The sequence below is a fragment of the Aedes aegypti genome, chromosome 1 (assembly GCF_002204515.2).
Source record: "Aedes aegypti strain LVP_AGWG chromosome 1, AaegL5.0 Primary Assembly, whole genome shotgun sequence".
Taxonomy (NCBI): domain Eukaryota; kingdom Metazoa; phylum Arthropoda; class Insecta; order Diptera; family Culicidae; genus Aedes; species Aedes aegypti.
In genome coordinates this window covers 116,537,381-116,560,190 of record NC_035107.1, presented here as the reverse complement: position 1 = coordinate 116,560,190, position 22,810 = coordinate 116,537,381, and the positions used below count along the sequence as shown (strand labels likewise).

The following is a 22,810-nucleotide window of genomic DNA, read 5'->3' as shown; positions in this document are numbered from 1 at the left end:
ACTGTTAACATTCACTTTGATATAAGTTAAAAAAAACTCCTAATACATATTTGTAATGCACATCGAGATAAATGATGATTTATATTCCATGAATGAAAAATTAAGTCTTGTCACGAATATAAGATAGCGGAATGTAGTTATAACTAATTAGCTCCGAACTTCATACAGAACATAAAAATCTCTTCAAACTCAATTGATGGGGATATAAGCAAATCGGTGTAAGTGACAACAACCTACATCTGAGCAAAATGGCTTCGAAGTTTTTCAGCAATTGGTTACTTAAAACAAATTATATGGGGGCCAAAAATTAGCCAATCTTCCACAAATTACGATATTTTTCTGTTGGATGGAAAAATCAGCTCAAAATGACTGTTAGAAAGGATTGTGCGATATTTGCCAGAAAACCATTCGCCAGAAAACTATTCGCCAGAATGACATCTGCCAGAAAACCATTCGCCAGAATGTACCATTTACCAGAAAACCATTTGCCAGAATGTACCATTCGCCAGAAAGTACCATTCCCCAGAATTATTTTTCTTGTCGATTTTGATCATGAAATATCTCGGAATCCAAGGATTGCCGTCACAATATTCGACTTGTGCCACGACTCACATGTTCAAAAGCACTAAATGGAACAAATAGTACGGTAACTATCTCGTTCTTCTCATTTTAAATTTTCTGCTAGTGCACAGAGCGAAGACAATATAACACTGTTATTCTACATCTCTTGCGAGATTTTTTTGGCTATGAGATTTTGATACAATATTCTAAGCTGTTTTACCTAGTTTTAAGAAAATTTCATTTCATGTCACCGCGAGCTGTTCTTTATCAGAATATTGTATTGTACAGAATCTCTCGTACAACTACCAGATAGTTTATGCTTTTCAATGGACAGTTTATTGGGGTTGTGCTACTTTGTCCCGAATATCGATACCCCGAATGTCGTTTCCCTGAAAACCACTTCCCTGAATACCCCGTTTTCTCAAGGAAATAGGTTCCTCGAAAATGTTTTGGCACTCATAATTATCGGAACTTATCGATTATTTCAGGCTGATGAACGGTTCATATGAAATGCACCCTTCTTTTTTGATCAGCGGTTCTTTAAAGTTTCTCCGAGATCAGCATTTTTTCTTGTTTTCTTTATCGTTCTTTCTAGTTCACCACTCTGTCTCTGAAGATTGTTCCTTATCCATTTTGAATTGCATCTATTTTGGGGCCGTCCATGAACCACGTGGTCGTTCAAGAGGGAGTAGAAGTGGGTGGTTCTATCATAATACCACGATCCATATAAATTTTGGGTCATTCACGGATAAAAATCTGATCCCCAAATCATGATTTACAAATCATGAAGTTCACAAATTGGTAGGTCATAATATCAGGATCACAAATCATGGTTCCTGGAGTCAAAATCATGATTCTTCATAAGCGTAACATCCAGGTTGAAAACACAAACCGGTGCGCTTTGCTTCAACTCATTCGTATCGATCACCCATAATTCAAGATAACGAAGTAGTTCAGTGGTAGAGTACGTGCCTTTAATCGAATGGTTCTTGGCTCAAATCTCAGTGCATGCCATTTTTTATTTTTATTTTTTTTTATTTCGTCGATCATAAACGGATGTGCGACTCAGCATTTTTGGCATTTGAATCATGATTTCGTGCAATCAGCAACAAAAAACATAACGCGTGTGTTGTGTTACGGCAATCTGACTCATGATATCATGAGTTCAAATTATGGTGTATTTTCATAAGATGAAAACACGCTGGAATCATGATAACATGAGTCATAATCTTCTTTTTGGATTCAAATTTCTTCCCGTGTTCGGGAGAATGGATAGCAGGAAAAATTGTCATTCGGGTATCTGGCGTTCGGGGAATTGATATTCGTGGGAACAACATTCGGCTAAAAATAGACCAAAAGGCTTTAATTAATAATGGTCACCTAAATATCAGTACATGAAAAAATATTCAAATAAGAGTATTTGCTTACCGCTACTTGACATGGTTTTTGGCAAATAAGAATTCTTAATTCCCCATGTATAGGATGTTCTTCTTGATTTTACAACTGTCTTATTTGTCTAAAAGCTCCTGAAGTTGTTATAGTAAATGTAACTTTGGTTTGCGAATGGAGGCATTCATTACTTCATAGAACGGATGGCACAAATAGTTGCAACGTATATCGAAATCTTGTAAATATCCAATAAACTAGCTCTTAAGAAGCAACAATACTTTTAAGAACAGCTTACGATGAAAAGAAGGGAGCACCACTTGTGAAATATTCCAAACCATAATTCCCTGTAAAACTTAATTATCTAGAAAAAAAAACATTTAATTGAAACTGAAAAAACAGAAAGATGGAATTTAATAATTATAAAATAGCATAATCTCATGCTATAACATCTGTAGAATGATAGTTGCAACGTATATCGAAAAAAAGCAACAAAAATTTGAAGAACAGCTTATGCTGAAAAGAAGGGCGAACCGCTTGTGAAGCCTTTCAAACCATAATACCATTTTACAGGGGCAACTTATATTAAAAAAAAAAAACTCACTTTACTATCCGTCATGCTAAATAAGCAGTATCTTTCATACATAGTGAAGCAGCTTTTAATGAATGCAATCGTTATTCTACTGTATATTTTTTTCTTTCTAGTTCCACGGTCCCCCAGTATTAAGTGTTGCTTTTTCAATTCATTTTCATAAAACTTCAAATATTTCGGTTGAATGCTCGAGAAATCGATGTTTTTATTATATGTACCTAGTCCAACAATTAGAATATGGATATTCGAAGCTGGCTCACGAAGTCAACGGTAGGTTGTGTCCAAGAGACCCTGTAATTTTTTGAGTATATTAACCAAAATAATCTCACAAATTTTTTTAATGCTCTACAATGGCAAACTTGATTCACCTGAAAAAAAAAAAAATAAAAAAAAGTTCTAGGGGATGGTCAATTCTGGGGAATGGTACATTCTGGCGAATGGTTTTCTGGCGAATGGTACTTTCTGGCAAATGGTTTTCTGGCATATGGTACATTCTGGCGAATGTCATTCTGGCGAATAGTTTTCTGGCGAATGGTTTTCTGGCAAATATCGCACAATCTTAGAAAGCTTGATTACAGTAGAATATTTAAATACACTTCACTTAAAACCGACCAACATCTCACTTACACCTTATTGCGTTTGGGCCCCTATAATGTAAAAAATGCTTTTAATTTTTTAATAGTAAATTTAATTTTACTTCCATTCCACTTAACACGCTTTTTCTATAGAAAATCTAAAAAAATCCCGGGATTTCCCGGGATACGCAACAAATTTTATCCCGAATCCCGGGATGACGAAAATGGTCGGGAAATGGACACTCTACTTTTTAGTTCACAAATTTTCACAATCGATCAAATTAGATTTCTAAATACAAATAATCTTTTACGCATTCAATTTAGTTTTTCATACCAGAAGATCTAAAACTGTCTGTTGACTTTTAGGTAGCTCACCATGGCTCTCAGTAAGGGTGTTCGATACGAGGGGCTGTTGCGGCGAACACTTTGCTACCTCACTTGAATCAAAGAGCCTGGGCTAAAGACTGTTTCGATTTAGTGTTTGAAAAATTTGTCTAGAGTATCGAACTGATTGCTCATTTTGATGCAATTATCAACATTATCCATTTCATCCTTGGAAGAAAGTTCGCATTCCGGAGAAACGTCCTTTCTTCCTTTCGTGCCACGTTTAGTGACAGTTTTAAATTGCACTTTTTTGGAAGGAAGTTGTGAATTCAGAGATTCACCCTTCCTTTGGTTTGTAGTTGCATTCATGTTTAGTGAATAAACGAAAAAAGACGTGACCTTCGAGAGTTTTTTTTTCCCAAGACGGTGTCCAAGAAGGATAACCACCGTTAGCTTTCGCTAACGGGTCCAACGAAAAATCGAAAGTACAGGTCCAAACAAAGATCGAAAAGGGATCAATAGGTAGAAAAAGTAGCTGTGAAAAGTACTGTTTTTGTAGCACTGGATAGTAGTATTTTATTGATTTAGGCAGTTATAAAAACTTCCGAGAGTGTAAAGAAGTTGTGTACGCACGGTACGAGGGTACCGTTTTGTCTCAAATTCCGAACAGACTCATATTCCGAACACTCGATTTTTGTATGGCGAAGAGGGTGAAATGTTTCGCTGAAATATATCATCAAATTACCAGGAAATGACGGTCAATTGCAATTCAATTTAATCTTCGTTCTATCTATTTTATACCTCGGGAGTAGTGATGATTCTCTAGTTCGAGACCAGTAAAACTAGCTCAGATAAATTTATTTGCGAAATTATTCATTTAAATACGATTTATTCGTGCTGTTCGGAATTTGAATCAAGGTGTTCGGAATATGAGACAGAATGAACACAGTGTTCGGCATTTGAATCAAAATGTTGTTCCATACTTTTACCTATAAACAAAACTATATAAGTTTAAATAAACATTTTTATCAGAACACTTAACAGCTAACAGTTAGACCATGCGAAGAAATCAAAATTTTCACAAATGTCAGCTAATATATGCCCATCAGATGCATTTGAAGTCACTGTTGGCCTTAAGTGTTCGGAATATGAGTCAAAACGGTATCATGCGCACTTCAAAACTCCGAAAATGAAATCTTTGCTTGTCCAGCTATTATATTTCTAAGGAATCCATTGAAAACTGTCAATCTGTTATGCATTCACCTGGGAATCCATCAGGATATAAGGTTATCTGACGACTTTTTTGAGTTAGAAAACAATTCAATGGCATCTGCTTTGCAGTGCCATTGAAAATATAGATTCAACAGTTCATATTTTTAACCGAGAGTGCTCTCGCTCCAAGATTTCCATTATCGTTAGATGGCAATCTTCGCCACGTAGATTCCATCAGGACAATGCCACCCACTTCTCATTAAGCTCATAAAAATGTAAATTGTATCCTCGATTATCCCGGGGAAAACTCTCTTCCGTGTCGGTGAGAACTTTTCGCCTTTAAAGAAAACTTTCTTCAGTTTGCCGCCAGTGTGGAATAACGAATTAAAAATTCAACGTCCTCTATTAAATTGTTTGAATAAATAACGCCACGCCAAACGAACGCCGAAAGCAAAGGCGTGGGTCCGAGTAAAGCCCACGCGAAGCCACTCTCATCCGGATCAAGTGTCGTCTCCTGGTTGTGGGCTGGAATGGAAGAAGTAAGATCTCGGGAAGTAAGTGCTTCTTCGCCCGAAGCAGTTTTGGTCGCCTGTGTACCTTGTCCAATTAGAATGTCGACAGACTGTTCCGTTTTTACCACTGAGTGCCTACATCTTACAGGAACCGTAAAATGGGGTAACTTTGATAAGTTTGTGGGAGAGAAAATATTTATTTCTGCATTCTGTCTAATATATTTCAATTTTAAAACTTAAAGCAACTACTGGCATCTTAGTTATCGGCTGTAGTTGAAATATTGCATAACGATTCATTTTCTATATGAGCTAACAAATGAAATATTTCTGACAATATATCAATATATTATGTTTTTTCATTGATTAATTGTTAACAACAACAATTAACAAAAGTTAATTGTTGTTGCAATATTAATTAGTATATTTAAAACATAAACGAATGAATTATGTGGAGTTTATGGGTTTTTAAATGCTTCTAGGCGTTTAACGATATATGGAAATTTATTGCTGTTTGCATTTGAGATGCAAATGTTGAGTAAACGTCCTCCAAATGCGGTAACACAAAATAATCAAAGGACACCTAGCAACGATTAGGGAGACTTACGGCTTCGGCACCATTCGACTATTATCGGCAACCAAATTTCAAACGCCATATATACAGTATTTTTTTATCAAAACACTTCAGTGGAAACATTCAGATGATTCTTTGTTCTGCCCGCTTCCCGCTGGCGAGATTTCCGAGACTAAACAAACGATATCGCCGGAGATGTCATCAATTCAAATGAGCACGCCTCAAAATGCGACTGATTTGGAGCTGCCGAAGAGATTCACCAGCTGTTGTTATGGGAAAGTTGCCGAAGAGATTGAGGCTGCCGACAATAGTCACACTGACAAGGGATGTTCGCAGCGTTGTAAAAACGTTTCCAAAAGCATTTTGACAAGTCTGTCGGTGTGAATCGATAGAGGATTGAGCAACGCATAAATGTAAATAGACAAACACGGAATTTGACTGCTGATGTCCGAGAAAATTACAAAAGAAGAACGGTATCGGCTAAAGCTGCCGAGAATACGTAAGTTCCCCTACATAAATCACCGCCGCCTTAGCAAGAAAAATCTATCGTTGACATCGCATTTCTTGTGAAAAAGCTTACCGCGTTAGGTGCACACAGCAATATGATTTTAATTTCAAAAATGCCCCCAATTTGTAAAAATACTTTTCACTAAGAGATTTAAGACAGAATCCAAGTTCTACTATGACTGGGCTGTCAAGAAAAATGATGAAATCTTATAAAATTTCATCAAAATTATGAACGTAGAACGGATAGTTTTTAAGCGTTTTAAAAATGCTACAGTATCATCAATTTTTATACTTGAACATAATGCCATAAATGTTCTCAACTCCAATAAAATTAGCTCTGACATAGAATGTCATACTAACACCCTTCATTTCCCGCACCATTAAAATGACCTGCATTATCAAAGATACCCCATTTTACGGTACCATCAACGAACGGTTAGGTTCAGGGAAACGATTCACTTTTGTTGTATAAAGTTCCTTTCTATAGAAAATACTTGATTGTATCTGGAATCATTATCAGACAGTCAGCAGCCATAACAGCCGGTTATGGAGAATCAATGGTTTTCAATGGACTATGATTCAGTTCATTTTAGTCATTCAGATTAAATGGATTAAAAAACGAACTTCTATAACGCCTGAGCATTCCTCCCAATCCAGTAGTCTGGGATGTTATGTACAGTCTGGAATCGTTCTGTCTGGATTATGCCAAATTTGTATGGGGCTGGGAGGGAGAAACCAATACAAAATTTCTCTACGTCACAGTGAGCCGAGATTTTGCTGTCACGAACTGTCACTGTGAGCCCGGATCTTAAACAATGGACAAACATGATAAAAGCGCGTAATTAGCCTAAGCATATTTTTGCATTTCATCAAAAGTAGCAAAAATCGAATTAGAATCAATTAATGCACATTCAAAAGAAACGTCACGAGAGCACCTTTTATTCTAATTTAAGGTGAAGGTGAATCGAAGCCAAACTTCAAATTTTCAAGCTGAAAACCTAATCGATTGGTCACCACCAGCTAGTGACCAATCGATTAAGTTTTCAATTCAAACGGATGTTTGGTTCTCCAGATTCGTGCTCTTGAAAATTTGAACTTTTGCTTCGATTCATCTTCACCTTAATGTAACGTATTGGAATGAGGCTCTTTTTACTGTTTTCATTAAAACTGAAAATTAAACGCTTAGAAAACTGTGGCCCTTTTTCAATGTTTGTCCAGAAAGATGAAAACTAGCGATTTTCACTTATCTTGCAATTTATAAAACAATTGTATCCAATTTCGTGAGTAGTATTGGTGCCTCCCTCCCAGGTATGAGGCTCTGCACTGTTTTGATTTTGCATGGTATTTTGACGTTAACTGGCCTTGTTGTTTACAAATTTCAAGGTAGAGAGAAAAAGAGAGATGGATTTTTTTTTGCAGATCCCTATTTGCCATTCCAGATTATTTGATCAGAAAAAAATATTTTATCGACGTTTTGGATGTTTTCACATATTTCAGATATTCATTTGTTGCCAAAATGAATCCACTGAGAAATATTCTATACTTTAATTTTAGTTCTCATTATCGCAGAACGAAACAAGGACGACGAGGAATGTGCCAGTTTGTATAAAAATCCAGCGGAATGCTGCCGCCATAGCAAAGTACGGGACGATATATTACACCATATTATTCCACGGTTCACTGATGTTGGCACTTTAATACCTGAGGCAATGACACAGTTCACATTTCACCGGCTTATAAAACATAACTTTACCCAGCCGTAATTTAAACAGAAACTTGGTTCTCTCCGTTCCGCTTGAGGCTGCGTGCTTCGCCGGAGGCTAAATCCCACCAAGCGCGATAGAATGTGACGCTTCGGATGGAAAAGATGGAGCAGATTCAAAACATTCATTTGTGGACAGAAAAAAAAGAAATTCGAGGGGAGCATTTGACTGAAAAAAGTATGCTCAATGAGTCCTGTGTATATTTCATACTTCTCGATTAACGGAAGTATACTGATATAAATGGGTTTTGAATGAAGTGAACTTGAACTATTTTTTATCTTTATAAGTATCATTTCAAACATTACATTTATTTCTTACATCTAGGAGTTCTATGTAAAGTAACATCATCATCCAAATTTGATAATAGTAGTTTACGGAACAAGTTTCAGAATGATGATTTTTTCAGCACAAATCGTAAATTTAAATAATTAAATAATTACGACGAGTGCTGTAAAAATCGAGTTCTGCAACGAGTTAGGTACAATATTTTTTGCAATTTCGTAGAAGACCACTTGAGAATATCAGAAATTATATCGGAATGCATTCATCATTATTTTACAATTTCTGAACTCAAAACAGTTGCGTAATGACTATTTTCACATATTGCATACTTCAGTGCAGGAAAGTAGGCCGTTTCATGACAGATTGGCGTGATGAAAAACAGCCTATTACGATGAGAAATTGCAAAAAACTATATTACGCTATTATCAAGAATGCTTTAGAAATCCTGAGGGACCTGAATTTCATTTGGACTAGCGAGTCCTAAATTAACCCGTATAGGCCTGAGTGAAAGCAAAAATTTTAAAACCCTCACTGCTCAGCGAATTCTTAATGGATTCAAATGATTTTTTTTGTCAGTATACTAGCACACATATCTAGTTTCTAGAAGTGGACAGAGGAACGCGGAAATATTCATGTGGTCGGAGTTATTCCGGTGGATCACTGGGTCAGGTCGGGTGAGAATGGTACTGTGCGTTTGTGCCCCTGGAGGTAGGCAAATCTCAAGTCACAGATAATTTACGGAATCGGCTATAATGTGGCCACTACATGACGGAATTTTAAGAAAATTGCATCAGTGTAAACCTTTTGAGAAACGATTGAATTGGATAACTATGAGTATTGCTTTTGATAAATCCTACAAATGACCATTTTCGGGTGCCGGGACGCCTCAAACTTACGATAAAGTGACCAATTTGTATTTGAATATCTGTTTCATGCTTATGGGAACGCATTTAAGGTTACAATTATGTTTAATTTCTACTATTCGAGAATCGAAACGGTTTAGTATCCAACAAATCTATAGCCGGTTCTTCCGGGCATTACGTCCGAATGGCCACATCCGGTATATTTTATACGGTGCCAAACTCTTCATTTATAATGTTGAATATCAGATCTTAATGATTTATGCAAACTAAAATGATTGTCATTGCAAATAAATAAAGGTAGCTTGGCATGTACCAAAAAAAAGCCCTTTTTGACCCGACTTGACCCAGTAACCCACCACAATAACTCCGGTCACAGGAATATTTCCAAGTTCCTCTGGCCCCTTATAGAAACTAGATATGTGGGCCAGTGAACCGACAAAAAATAATTTGAATCCGTTAAGAATTCTCTGAGCGGTGAGAGTTTCAGTATTTTTGCTTTCACACAGGCCTATACGGGTTAAAATTGTGCGCGCTTTCGAAGTGTATAGCAAGTTTTTGAGCTTTTTGCAATTAGTTAGTAATAATTTGTTTTCCTTTTTCACCGCTTCTGAGATATAATTTTAATTTTGGATAATTTCCAAAAAGGCTATGAACCAGGTTCCAATTTTTTCATTCTTAATTGAGTTTCGAGAACATTGTCAATATCAAGTTTTGCTTGCAAAGAAATATTAACATCAAGATTATTATCGATGTATGGTTCATATGTATTCCAGTTGGCTCTCAAACAATTAAAAGTTGAGCTGATAGGATTGTGAAACTACAGTCAGTTAAGACCAAATCAATCGTAGAAGGGTTTCTAGAAGAGGAAAAACAAATAGGGCTGTCAGGGTATTGAATTGAGAAATATCCTGAAGAGCACTCATCAAACAAAAATCTTCTGTTGGGAGTGCTTTGCGAATTATTGCATGTGCGATGTGGGCTTCGTGGCCGTGCGATGAGTGTTACCAAGCATTTAGCCGCATCGAGTCAAGGGGTGTGAGTTCGATTCCCGCTTCAGTCCGGAAAACTTTTCATCAGGAAGATTTTTCGACTGTGCCACTGGGCGTTGCATGCTTGTCTAGTGTAGTGCTTCCTTCGATGGGAAAATCGTCCACTGGAAGCATTAACGTGTCGGTGTATTTAAAGTAAAAAAATGACTTATTGCGAATCAATTTTCGCAAGTCATTTTGAAGCAAATTAACTTGCTGTCCAGTGCATTGAAAATGCAAATAAGCAGCTATAAAAGCTTTTTTACCCAGCTGTGTTTTAACAGAAACACCCAAAATTTCAAAAACTTTGGTTTTAAATGACGTAAAAAGTATATGTTGATGATTGTACTCCACCACATGCTTCATCCAGTCGATCATTAAGATACACAAAAAAACGTTTGGATCTCTTTTGGAGTTTACAGATTTCAAATAGGTTTCAGTAATTACTGCGATATATACGTTATTAGCTGTTTAATTTCCAATTCAAAAAAAAATTGAAAAATATGTGGATCCATCAGAGAAACGTAATCCAATAACAAATTTATTAGTAAATTGTAAACCAACTGGGACTGCTTCAGCCATTGAGGTGGTTTTGAACATTGCATCAAACGTTTGATTCAATTGTTCAGTTAAAAATCAGTGGGAGTCATGTTACTTCTTCTTCTTCTTCTTTCTGGCGTTACGTCCCAACTGGGACAAAGCCTGCTTCTCAAATTAGTGTTCTTATGAGCACTTCCACAGTTATTGACTGAGAGCTTTCTTTGCCGATTGACCATTTTTGCATGTGTATATCGTGTGGCAGGTACGATGATACTCTGTGCCCTGGGAATCGAGAAAATTTCCTTTACAAAAAGATCCTCGACCAGTGGGATTTGAACCCACGACCCTCAGCATGGTCATGCTGAATAGCTGCGCGTTTACCGCTACGGCTATCTGGGCCCCTCAATCATGTTACTAGAAGAAGGTACTTTTTGTGTTGATTTTCTGTGGGGGTTTTTCGTTGATGAAGAGACGAAATATAAGTTACCTGCGGCGGCATCAACAGGGTTGTTTCCATATGATTTTGAACAAAATTGAACGGTCACCCGTACCCAATTTAAATTAATATTGTTTTTATATTATCCATCCAATGCAATAAGCCGGTTCTTTAGCTAATTTCTCTGTAGAGGAAACTTTTATAATTTTCAAACACTACTTCTTACCAAATTATTGAGCTATTTAGTGAAATAACGATTTAAGGGACAAACAGTATTATTGAGCGATGATAGATTGAATTTTCATTGACAACAACCACAAAATTTAACAATTCCAAAACCCAGAAAACTCAAGTAACCACTCACAATAGTTACATATTCCCATCTCTTAGGATCCACCGTTAATGCAAACAAACGTACATATTTCGGCAACTGCCACTATAAACATAATGCAAAAACACCAAATAGCTCCATTACTTAGGAGAACAAAAGCTACCATTTCCAGTCAGTCTACTACTCGTTGGAATGGGCTAGCTTCTTGACCTCCCGCAAACATCCAACCGTTTACACTCAATGTATTGCCAAATGAGCAGATTGTGCTCTTGCATTCAAGAGCTAGTGCAGCACAGCACAATGTTCGAGTTTATCCTCCGGCAGATCCTTGTAGTTTATCGTTATCAACTTGTGCTTTTTTATCCTGTGAATGTAAGCTCGTGAATACCGTGGGAAGCACTAGTGCAGGGCTTCCCAATCGATGGTCCACGGACCCCTAGGGTGGCGTAACGACTTCTCACAGGATTCACGAGGCAATTGAATATAATATCGTTTTTGTTGATTGATGGATAAATTTGAGGAATCTCTAATATTGTTATTAGATGGGGCTTTCCTTAGCCGAATGGTAAGTGTCCGCGGCTACAAAGCAAAGCCATGCTGAAGGTGTCTGGGTTCGATTCCCGGTCAGTCCAGGATCTTTTCGTAATGGAAATTCCCTTGACTTTCCTGGGCATAGAGTATCATCGTACTTGCCACACGATATATGAATGTGAAAATGGCAACTTTGGCAAAGAAAGCTCTCAGTTAATAAAACTGTGAAAGTGCTCATTGAAACTTGAGAAGCAGGCTCAGGAAGGTGATATTTCAAATAATTGCAAAATTTGACTTTCCCTTGCTAATTTTCCAAAATGTTGTTCTCTTCTTCAGCAAAATTCAGCTTAATCGTCTAAAACTCGACAGTAAGATGCACTTCAATATAGATCATAATAACGTAAATCTTGGACCAAATAGGTTTTTGAAAGCCTTTATTGATACAAAAGAACAAATTTAGTGAGAATACGACGGGATGGGGTGATGTGCTAGTATCCATCGTATTTAGCACTGATCGATGAGAACTGCAATTTTCCCAGTATTGCAGTGAATGATGCTGATACAAACCGATGCCAAACAATTCTTTCTCAAAACGGCTTTGGGATTGTACAATAACATTTTGAAAAATCTTGATCTCTTTTTGGAAATAATGCAAAGAAAATGCATCTTACCGTATTCTCAATCCGTCGTATCGTTTTCAACTCCGTCGCAATCAGTTTCCACATTCGTCTCACAACTTACGGCTCACTGTGTGTATTGAGTGGTTAAAACACAACATATCAACGCTATAATAAAATGTTTTACTAGAATATATAGATCTACGGGCATCTCTCTCCATTCCTTGAGCATGATGGAATATACTAATTTCCTTTAAAATTAATTGTTCGTCATCAAAATTCAGCCCGCACATATGAACACAATTCCTTTAGACCGTACAATTATGGCATTTGCTCACAGTACAGCGAAAACAACACAATCAAAGGAACCGTATTTTTACGTCGAGCGTCGCGCACACATTGATGCGCACAAGCTTTTTTTTCTCAGTACGACGGATTGAACTTTGTTTACATTCTCAATTATACGCCGAAATTTCGTAAAATTTGGTGATTTATTGAAGTTTTACGGCGTGTGATTGGAATGAAATCCTTCAGTGAAGAAGTACGAAGGTTTTCCATAGTGAAAATAAGTGCCCGGCGAAGTAAGTCACCTACGGGGGCGGGAAGAAACTTGTGTTGGAAAGTGGTGTGGCTCAGTCGATCGCTAAGCATTTCTCTCAAATCGTGTTCGTCCATGCGATTTCGGTGAAAAAGTGCAAAGTGGATAATTGAACTGAAGTTATTTACCAAAATACAGTAGTTTTATTGCATTTTTGGTGTACAAGTGTACAAACCATAACAGGTTTCACAAAATTACACTTGGATAATGAATCTATGTTGCAGGTAAGTTTGAATATCCGCCGTAGTGGAACATTTAAAGTTTGATACGACGAATAGTAGCGCTTACGACGAAGTAGAACAAAACCCTACAATCGATTTCTTCATCCACACAATTATTAGCTTAGCTTAGACCAGTCACTGTGGTGCTCAGGCTCATTTTTCAATCGCCTGTATTTCTGATCGTTGATAGCTTTCCGAATAGATCAGTGTGCATGATAACTTTAGGGGTAGTACAGACTCCTAACGAGAAATTGTACGAAGTTTATCACATTCAGGAGATTTAGTAAACAGGTGCGGCCCGCGGGCCGCACTTTAGCCTCCACGGGCTCAGACTGATTACACATAGGGGCTGTCCATTAATTATGTAATTAATACCATGAAGGGAGGGGTGTTTGAGATTGAAAAAATCTTACCATGGAGGGAGGGGGGTTTGAAAAATCACCAAAATAGTCTTACGCTGAGAGAGACTCGCGAAGAGGAAAAATTTCAACGTCATATGCAAGATTCCGCTGTCACGAAACGTCAAATGCAACCCATCGTTTTATGGCTGAAAAAGTGAAAAGTATTGTATTCAAAATAAACTATTATTAAAAACCTCAGTCAGCTGAGCAGTTTTTTTCTAAGTTGCTGATTAATCTAAACACAAGACATGTTATTTATAAAGTCTGCTACGTTTGCTGGCATGAAATTTCACTCAAAATGCCGTTTATGTTCCGGTGTGATGCAAACGCAATAGTTTTTTGGTGAGATGGTCATGTGAGAGCTTGAACGGCTTGCGCAAGATTGGTGTAAATACTAAGTGGAATAGGAAAAAACTCAGCAATCGCAGAAAAAGAAGATCGTCTCCGCGAGTCTCGTTTCAGGTCTTACGTAATTAGTGTACGGCCCCATATCTATGGTTGCCATTCCGTGATTGACCGAAGTCAGTGAAGATTAGACTGGCCCTTAAACAAAAAAGAATGAGCCTTAGGGTAAGAAAAAAGCTCTCTCAAAATTTCAACTCAATTGGTTGCTCCACCATCTGGCGCAATCGTTATGAAGTTTGTATGTGATATTCGTCTCAAATACATTGAAAATTGACCCTATGTCACTGTTTCGTTCCGTATACTAATTGTTCGCGTTCAAATAAGCCCAGAATGACAAATACACCCTAATGAACATAATTGCAGAAGGTTGTATCTGGATTTAATCTCAAATAAACCAAATGAGCTGAATTTTTCAGAAAGGCTTCCTCTAACCTCAAGAAATAATCCTGGGGGGTGCCCAGTGGAATCATACAACTTTATTTTTCTCCCATACTGAGCTGGGCCAGTCTAGTGAAGATGCACAAAAAATCAACAATCAAGTTCAGCTGGCATCGATCATAATCTTCTACAGTGTGCATAATTTAATGCCTCCATTTATAAAGGGTCAATAATAGCGGAGAAGGTTTACATAGGAAATATCCTGGTATATTTCAGGATAAATCCCTGGCAGATTTCAACAAGTTCCTGATAAAATCTCTGAAAAATTTGAAATTTGAAATTCTTCACTATTCCCACTCAAACCATCGACGGAATCTTCTAAAATCTTCCTGAAGGATATTCTTTGAGATTTTTGATCTGTAGTAGTGATGCTTGAAACATTTCTGCGTAGATTTTTGAAGGCCAAAATCCTTTGGTTGGCTGGTAAGAATCATTCAAATATTGTGAAAGTGTTTCATACAGTGAATCAATTGTCATCCAACACGCAGCAACAAAGACATTGTCATCTCCTATTCTTGTTGCAACAATTCCATTCCGCAACATCACTTTATCACCACTTGAACAGAATATGACAATAATCGATCACCACGTGCGCTGCGATTTTCCGGCCTTCGCATTGCAATTTTCGAGAACTTTCTCCGTGTTGGTGAGCTTTGCCACATTATCGAACAGCATCCATAAAACAAATTTGGTTTTGTATTTAAAATAACTGATTAATTTCGAGTTGAAAAGGTTGCAATAATATTGCGCTCTGTGATTGTCATGACAATTTTACTTTTGATTGTATCCTTATCCGCAACAGTTGGGACAAACGGTTGTGAGTGAGCTTGCTTTGTTGTTTGTTTTTCGTCTGTTTTGATGACAATTTGATTCACTGGTTTCATAGCAAAATCTGCATTGTATTGTAATCCTATTCTTTGGTCTTAATGTTCCAACTGGGACAATTCCTGCTTCTTAGCTTAGTATAGATATGAGCATTATTAACACAGTTATTAACACAAAGAGCCCCGGGATCAAATATCAGTTGTACCATAAATTTCAATCAGCCATTTTTCAGCAACGGTTCAACCGATATTCAAAATTCTTTCACTTATCTCATGTCCATATTCTAAAATTGAGTACGAGATGAAAAACATGTTCGTAGGGGTGCAGAGGTGCAGAGCTCAAGTTAACATGCTAACGCAGGAATATATGTTTTATTACACTTTAAATTTATTTTACTTGCTTGAAAATCAACAGTCAAAATTTCTTGTACTAAAACTCTTAGAAACATTTATCCTATTCGAGCCTGACTTTATTTAAATCGAAACTCAAAGCAATGACATGTTTTTTTCCGAAATATTTTTTTCACAAGATCAAATTCAATTAAGATTTACAGAAAACAGACAGTTGTTAAAAGCTGAGGGGTGCGGTCACGAACATTTGGGCCATTCGATGTGAACACAAATTTTTCCACCAGTGCTAACCGTTGTTTGTTTGTTTGTATCGCAGGAAACCATTTTCAAGGTGCACACTATAAATGCTTCACACTAAGCTTCTGCAATTTGATGAGGGCAATTAGTCCAATGAATCAGCTGAAACAGATAGTTTTAAACAGGTTCAAATCGAATGTTAGTATAAATATATTTCTGAAACTATTACGCATAAATAAGACCAAGAGAAACGTTTTCTGATTGTTTCTGTGTCACATAAAATGTATAACATTTTTAGCGTGGTGAAATAATGACCGCACACTTCTAGGCATACTCGGAAGATTTTGACGAATATTTGAGCTTGACAGCAGCCTGGCTGCTTTTTGATATCCAATTCGCACTCTCCAGGTTAAAAGTAAGATTTTCGTAACATGAAGTGATTTTCGTAACATGTTGTCAATCATATTCACAAGTCCTTTGAATTGAAATTTATGTTAAAAAAAAACTCATTGCCTTTAATTTGATAATATAGGCAAAAGGTTTAAAAACAGGGTTTTCGTAGTTTTTTTAATCAAAGGAAATTAGGATTGTAATCAAACATTTCGTTTCCCTCCTAAACATGTTCACTGGGCTTCGATAATTGAATACATATCGAAAGAGTAACTCAATTACAACAAATGTTATCGGGTTGAAGTTTTTTTCATAGGCAAACAGGTTTGAAAAATTGGGTTTTAAGTGAAGTGAACTTTGAAGTTAATAATAAAATTTATTTCTTCATGCAAACATGTTCATTGCAATTTTAGAACTTTCAACAAATACCATATATTATTGCTTGGAATGGAGTTGCATTGTTGAGTTATGCCAAAAAGCGTAACAGATAAAACTAGGGAGTGCCAGCTCAATAACTCAAAATAGACTACCTATTTCGAGATCTTTTAAGTGTGCGTTCATTTTGAATAGTGTTTGGATCCATTGTTGTTCTGATTTACAGGTAAACAGGTTCTTAAACTAGAAGTTTTTGCAATTTTTTTAAAGAAGTTTTCAGTCTGACCTAAAATTTTCATTAGAATTTCACATGGGTATAGTTTTTGTCCAATGAAATTCATGTCGTAAAAGTACTTGTCATAGCCTTGATGCTCGTTTTACAGGCACACAATTGGAATAAATAAGTTTTTTCGTAATTTTTTAGCAAAAGAAATATAGAGTTTATATAAAAATTAATATTTCTTCCCAAGGGGGACGGGCCTGGTGTAGTGGTTAGAACACACGCCTCTCACGCCAAGGACCTGGGATCGAATCCCATCCCCGAGATAGTCACTTATGACGTAAAGGTTATAGTGACGACTTCCTTCGGAAGGGAAGTAAAGCCGTTGGTCCCGAGATGAACTAGCCCAGGGCTAAAAATCTCGTTATTAAAGATAGAAAAAAAAATTCTTCCCAAATAAATTCACTAGATTGCTACAAAAATAATCATTCCACAAAAATTACATGTTAATGCCTTGAACATTAGTAGTACCAGAGCCAGAGTACCCTTGAGCCTGTTTATCATAAAGAATAGTACCGTAAAACGGGGTAACTTTGATAATGCGGGTAACTTTGATAGTGCGAGACCCACAACATATTGAATGAAATAACGAAGTTTCTGTTAATCAGTTAAGCAAAACGAATGCAAAAGTAAAGAGTATTAGTATGACACTTCATGTCAAAACTATTTTCATTGGAATGCACTTGATTGGGGCTGTTTATACGAATATTAAAAATTGACACAATTTTAGCATTTTCGAAACGCTTACAAACAATCTGTTCTACGATCACTATTTGATGTAGTTTTGAATAGTTGGCCACTTATCTTTGACAGCCTAGTTATCATAGAACTTGAATACGGTCTCAAATCTCTTAGCGAATCGCATTTTCACAAACTGGGACCATTTTTGTAATCTAAGTCAGAAATTTCCATATAACGTTAAACGCCTAGAGGTATGCAATGCCCTACAAATGTTCGTTATTCATTCAATTTTGTTCGATTCATACTCCATTATCAAAGTAACCCCAAAACAGAAAACCAACTTTCGATTATATGAAAAATTATATATCCATTCATAATAAATCTTTTGGCAATCTATCAACAGCAATCGATAGGTAGGATGCCAGTACTTGTTTTAAAAATATAAATTATAATTCTTTGAAACAGCATGCATAAATATTCAAGTTTTCTTCGAAAAAACTATCAAAGTTACCCCGTTTTACGGTACACGAATTTTCAAGGTAAAAAAGAATGCATGTAATCTAAAGAGAGTACTACTGGTAACCCTATCTAGACAATTTGTCTACATGGGCCTTAAAGCTGAATTTCAAATTTTCACACAGCAACAATTTCAGCTGCCGTCGAAAGAGACCCACACATGTAGGACAAATGTGAGAAAGGGAGGGAATGTTTCAGCAAATGAATAACATATCACCCACGACTCTATGACACAACCCCGAAAGCCGTTACCCCGAATGGGTCATTTCCCTGAATGCATAATATTTTAAGACTAATTCTAATTAGAAGGTGGGGAGATAATTGTACGATTCCTTATGAGTATTAAACAAGTTTGGCTTAACAATTTATATTTCGGATGTTAGAAGATAAAAAAGGAGCTAGATTTTCAGAAACTAAATTTTACACACTCAGTTTCGTTTGGATTTGTTTTCTAATTTCACATAACCACACTGCAATGCTCTGAAGAACAACGTATATGGAAAATAAGGGTGAATTTATCATGAAAAGCATAGCTATAATATGTACAGAATTAGGATTTAGTAAAGTCTCGTTTTGGGCGCTGCTACCCACTTCCTTCATTCAATTTTTAGATGTCGGTCTACTAGCATTAACATCATCTAAAAGATTTTGTTTCGTAAACGATGGCAGCGGATATCACACGGATATTATCACTGCAAGTGTTGTTCTATGGAATCTGATAGACAATCGTTCCGCTGTGGCATAGAAACGCTAATACATTTGTACATGTTAGAAAAACGGCGGCCTCTGATCGCCACAGTAGAAGTTTTCATTGCCTTGTGGGATCTTTCAGCTGAATTTCAATAAGATAGCCACAAAAAATAGTTATGCATCAAAATAATAATCAAAAACTGATGATGGCAGAAAGTGGTAAACAGTTCTATAAGATACCTGACTGTTTAAATACAAGAAGACATACGAAGGGAAAATTTCTAATTAGAATTATAACAGAATTAATTTCAAATAATACCTTAAGGATAACCTGCTGTCAATAAATGCTTGCAACTCTGACGTGAATAATCACTGTAACAACGTGATGCTATGAAACAACCTATAGTCATAAGAAAGGAAAAAAATCTTTGTTTAAAAAAATAAATTAAAAGATGAATACCACCAAGAAGTCTAAAAACCGGTGAGCACGCAGCTGTTCAACAAACCCATATTTAGGATATGGGCTCGAATTCCTCTGGTGGCGGATCTTATTCTATTGAAAATTTCCTTGACATCCCTGGGCATAGAGGCACATGTGCAAGAATGGCAAATTGACAAGCAAAACGCTCAGTCCAAAAATAACTAATTTTACTAAAATCCACTTTCATAGCGCTGAAAAATGTTGTGGGTGGTTGTCCTCAAAATGTTAAACCTCATACAAAATGTGCAGAATTTCCATTGAAAAAGCATTACGAGGCGTTGGGTGGGTGTCAAAAATGGAAATTTTTGACGTTATGTAATTTGTAAATGAACCCTTGAACTACAAAAGTACATTTTCTCGTACTTTGTAGTTGTATATCACATGGTTTGCCGAAATCTCGGTAAAATAAGTACCGAGATTCGGCATTGAAAATTACCGAACGCTCAGCTGTTGGGTTCTCGGCGAAAAGTTTTACTGAGGTCGTTTTCCTACGCTTTCATTCTTCCATCCTTATAGCACGGCTTTCCTTACGCCTGATACATAGGCAGTCTGCTAACCAAACAACGAGCCTCTGTGCCATAAAAATTATCCCGCATGATCTGGCGAAGATGCAGTGGTATATATACGGTCTACTGTACGAGCCAGTTTAATGCATCATCAATTTCTCCCCTTCCCATCATTGGTCTGCATTCTGACGTGACAGGCCTGAAAATAGAAGTTCTTATACACTGAGGGTGTCTGTTAATCCCAAGCAGTCATCTGGTTGGTTCCATGTGTAAATGCAGTTGATCTGGCGTTACTGGAGTAGCAACCACGGGCGGCCAATCAAGTTCAAGCTCAAGCTCAAAGCATTACCAGTTTACATTAGAGACGCATACATGAATATTCATTCCTTTATAACAGTATGGTCAACATTTTTGCCCGAAATACAAGATACTGCACTGTATCTCATACTGTTCGGGGTAATGGTCCATTCTGGATAATGGCTCATTCGGGGTAGTGGTGTTCGGGGTAATGGTTTTCGAGGTAGTGACCCTTTCGGGGTATTGGCGTTCGGGGTAATGGCGTTCGGTGTAATGGGATGGAGCCATCATCCACACTTCTCTCTTGGTATTTATGAAGCGGTAATTTAACATTTCTAATTCACTAATAAGCGGTTTCTTCACCACCGCTTAGGCCTTAAACCTGGTTTATTCGTATGGGTAAACGAGGTTTACGGCATAAGCGAAGGTGAAGAAATCGACCCTAAGAACAGTGCCTGCATTGAAAATTCATACCAACAGCCGATAAACTTTAAATATCAATGCTTCTGCTGATTCAAGACAGCAAAGCAAGCAAACTGCTTCGATAGGACAGTAAGCATTTTAAATGCGGCGCATTGAAATGCTTATAAACTACCTGGGAAATTTTTCCAATGGATTTGGTGTGTTCTCTTCCCTCTGGTTAAAACTTATTTTTTACGGATAGTCTCAGCTCAATAGAGGCTATTGCTACAATGAGACCGGTAAAGCTCTCCCCGTATTTCTTCCGCGAAATACGATCCACTCTGAGTGCTCTATCTAATCAATTATCTATTATCACCTTGGATTGGGTCCCTTCACATTGCTCGATTCAGGGCAATAAGAAAACGATCTCTCTTGCCAAGGTGAGTGCGATGGAAGGCGAAATTTATGACCGGGCTTGGACTTAAGTCGAGACTTTATTAAGGTAATGTGTCGACTTATGTACCACTCCTTGGGCTCGCACTTTTATAGAACAGGGCTTCTATAGAATAGGACTTAAAAGTTACAATCATTGCAGCTGTGGTGCAGGCTACCAAGATATCAGCCATATATTATGGGAATTGCCAAATTCAATTTTTGTGTTACCCTCAGAGCCCAAGGAAAACCAGAATAAGGAGACATTATAGATGTGCTAGGTAAACGGGATTTCGACTATATGAGACTCGTTCGAATTCTGGTTGTTGTGCCGTTAGAGGTTGTCGTTATGTCCACTCTAAGTTGATCAGCATCGAAACCGCTAGAAAACTATGCTGTTGATAGACAACGGAAAGATCTTTAACACCGTCATTTCCTACAATATTTGTTATCCCTAACGTCGACCAAACCGCGAGCCTTATGGTTCCCCAAAGCTAACACTAGATATTAAGAATTTTATTAATAAATCATGAGTTCGGCTCCGTTATACTTGACGGCGTTTAAGCCTGCGAGTAAAGGAATAACGAAAAAAGGTTATCTGTTGATTCATAATGTGATCTTTGGAAAGCTTCCATAAACTTTCATTTGTATATTATCCTTTTGGGAGTTCCACGAGTTTGTAGTTTGATGGGGTCGCAGCTTCCAACAAATTGGGAACCACTCCACAAGTGCAACCTAGCGCGCAATTTCGTTCTTCTGGAGCGTTGGTTGCATGATGCAGAAAATTTCCACCGGTTTTTCCCCCGCTAGCTACATACGTTAATACCTATAATGTGCTTTTGTCCAGTTATAGTGCACGAATATGTTACAAGACTCACATTACCCACAGTTGGCCGAAAACTAATGAAGAAATCCAATTCCACTGTAGTATTTTTTTCTTTCTTTTGTAGGTCCTGATAACATTTAGAAGAAAATGATCAAATTTGAAGCTCGGTTAACGCGTCCTGAAGCAATGATGTTGAAATGCTGTCTCGCTTTGGGGTTTAGTGTCTACGACGGCGGTGATGGTAATGATGGAGAGACAGCATCAGTATAAATTTAATTTAATCAAATTGGGTTGGAACAGCAGTATATACGATGGAATGCCGGCGGACAGCACGAGGCGGCAAATTATCCGTTGCCATCATTATGCTGAAATGAATGGGGCAATTATTTTTTTTTTCTCTTCGGCTCCGTCGCTTTGCCGCAAGCTATGGAGGATGCCGTTGATATCAAAAATACAGGAAACAGCTTTTTTCTACGGGACGATTGATTCCTATCTAGTAGCGGCAACTTTATATTGAACAAACTCGAAGTTCATTTAAAATCACATGAAAAAAAAAAAACAAATCGGAAATAAATCCAAACCAATCGAATTTCGAATGACGATATATAGCGTTTCTCGTTTTACATTTGTGATGTGCCGGATCCACCAACATGGAATACGCATTTTTGTTACTCCTGCTGAAAAGTCATTTTGATTCGTTAATAGATTTCCGCTCCGACACATTTCCCATCCCCGTGCTGAGCGATGAACGTGTTCGCATCGGCGAGATATTCATTTTGGAATCACATTTAACTGTTCAGCAGTTGCAACAAAAAATATGGGATAACT

At 37.2% G+C, this 22,810-nt stretch overlaps 1 long non-coding RNA gene across 1 annotated transcript in view; it reads left to right on the top strand.

The window, feature by feature from the left end:
* The window catches only part of LOC110676773, a 41,609-nt gene extending 19,068 nt beyond the window's left edge, over nt 1-22,541 (top strand). The window contains exon 2 of the long non-coding RNA XR_002500708.1: nt 22,107-22,541. This is a non-coding gene — a long non-coding RNA (uncharacterized LOC110676773). The remainder of the gene's footprint in view (nt 1-22,106) is intronic.
* Nucleotides 22,542-22,810: the final 269 nt, after the last annotated feature.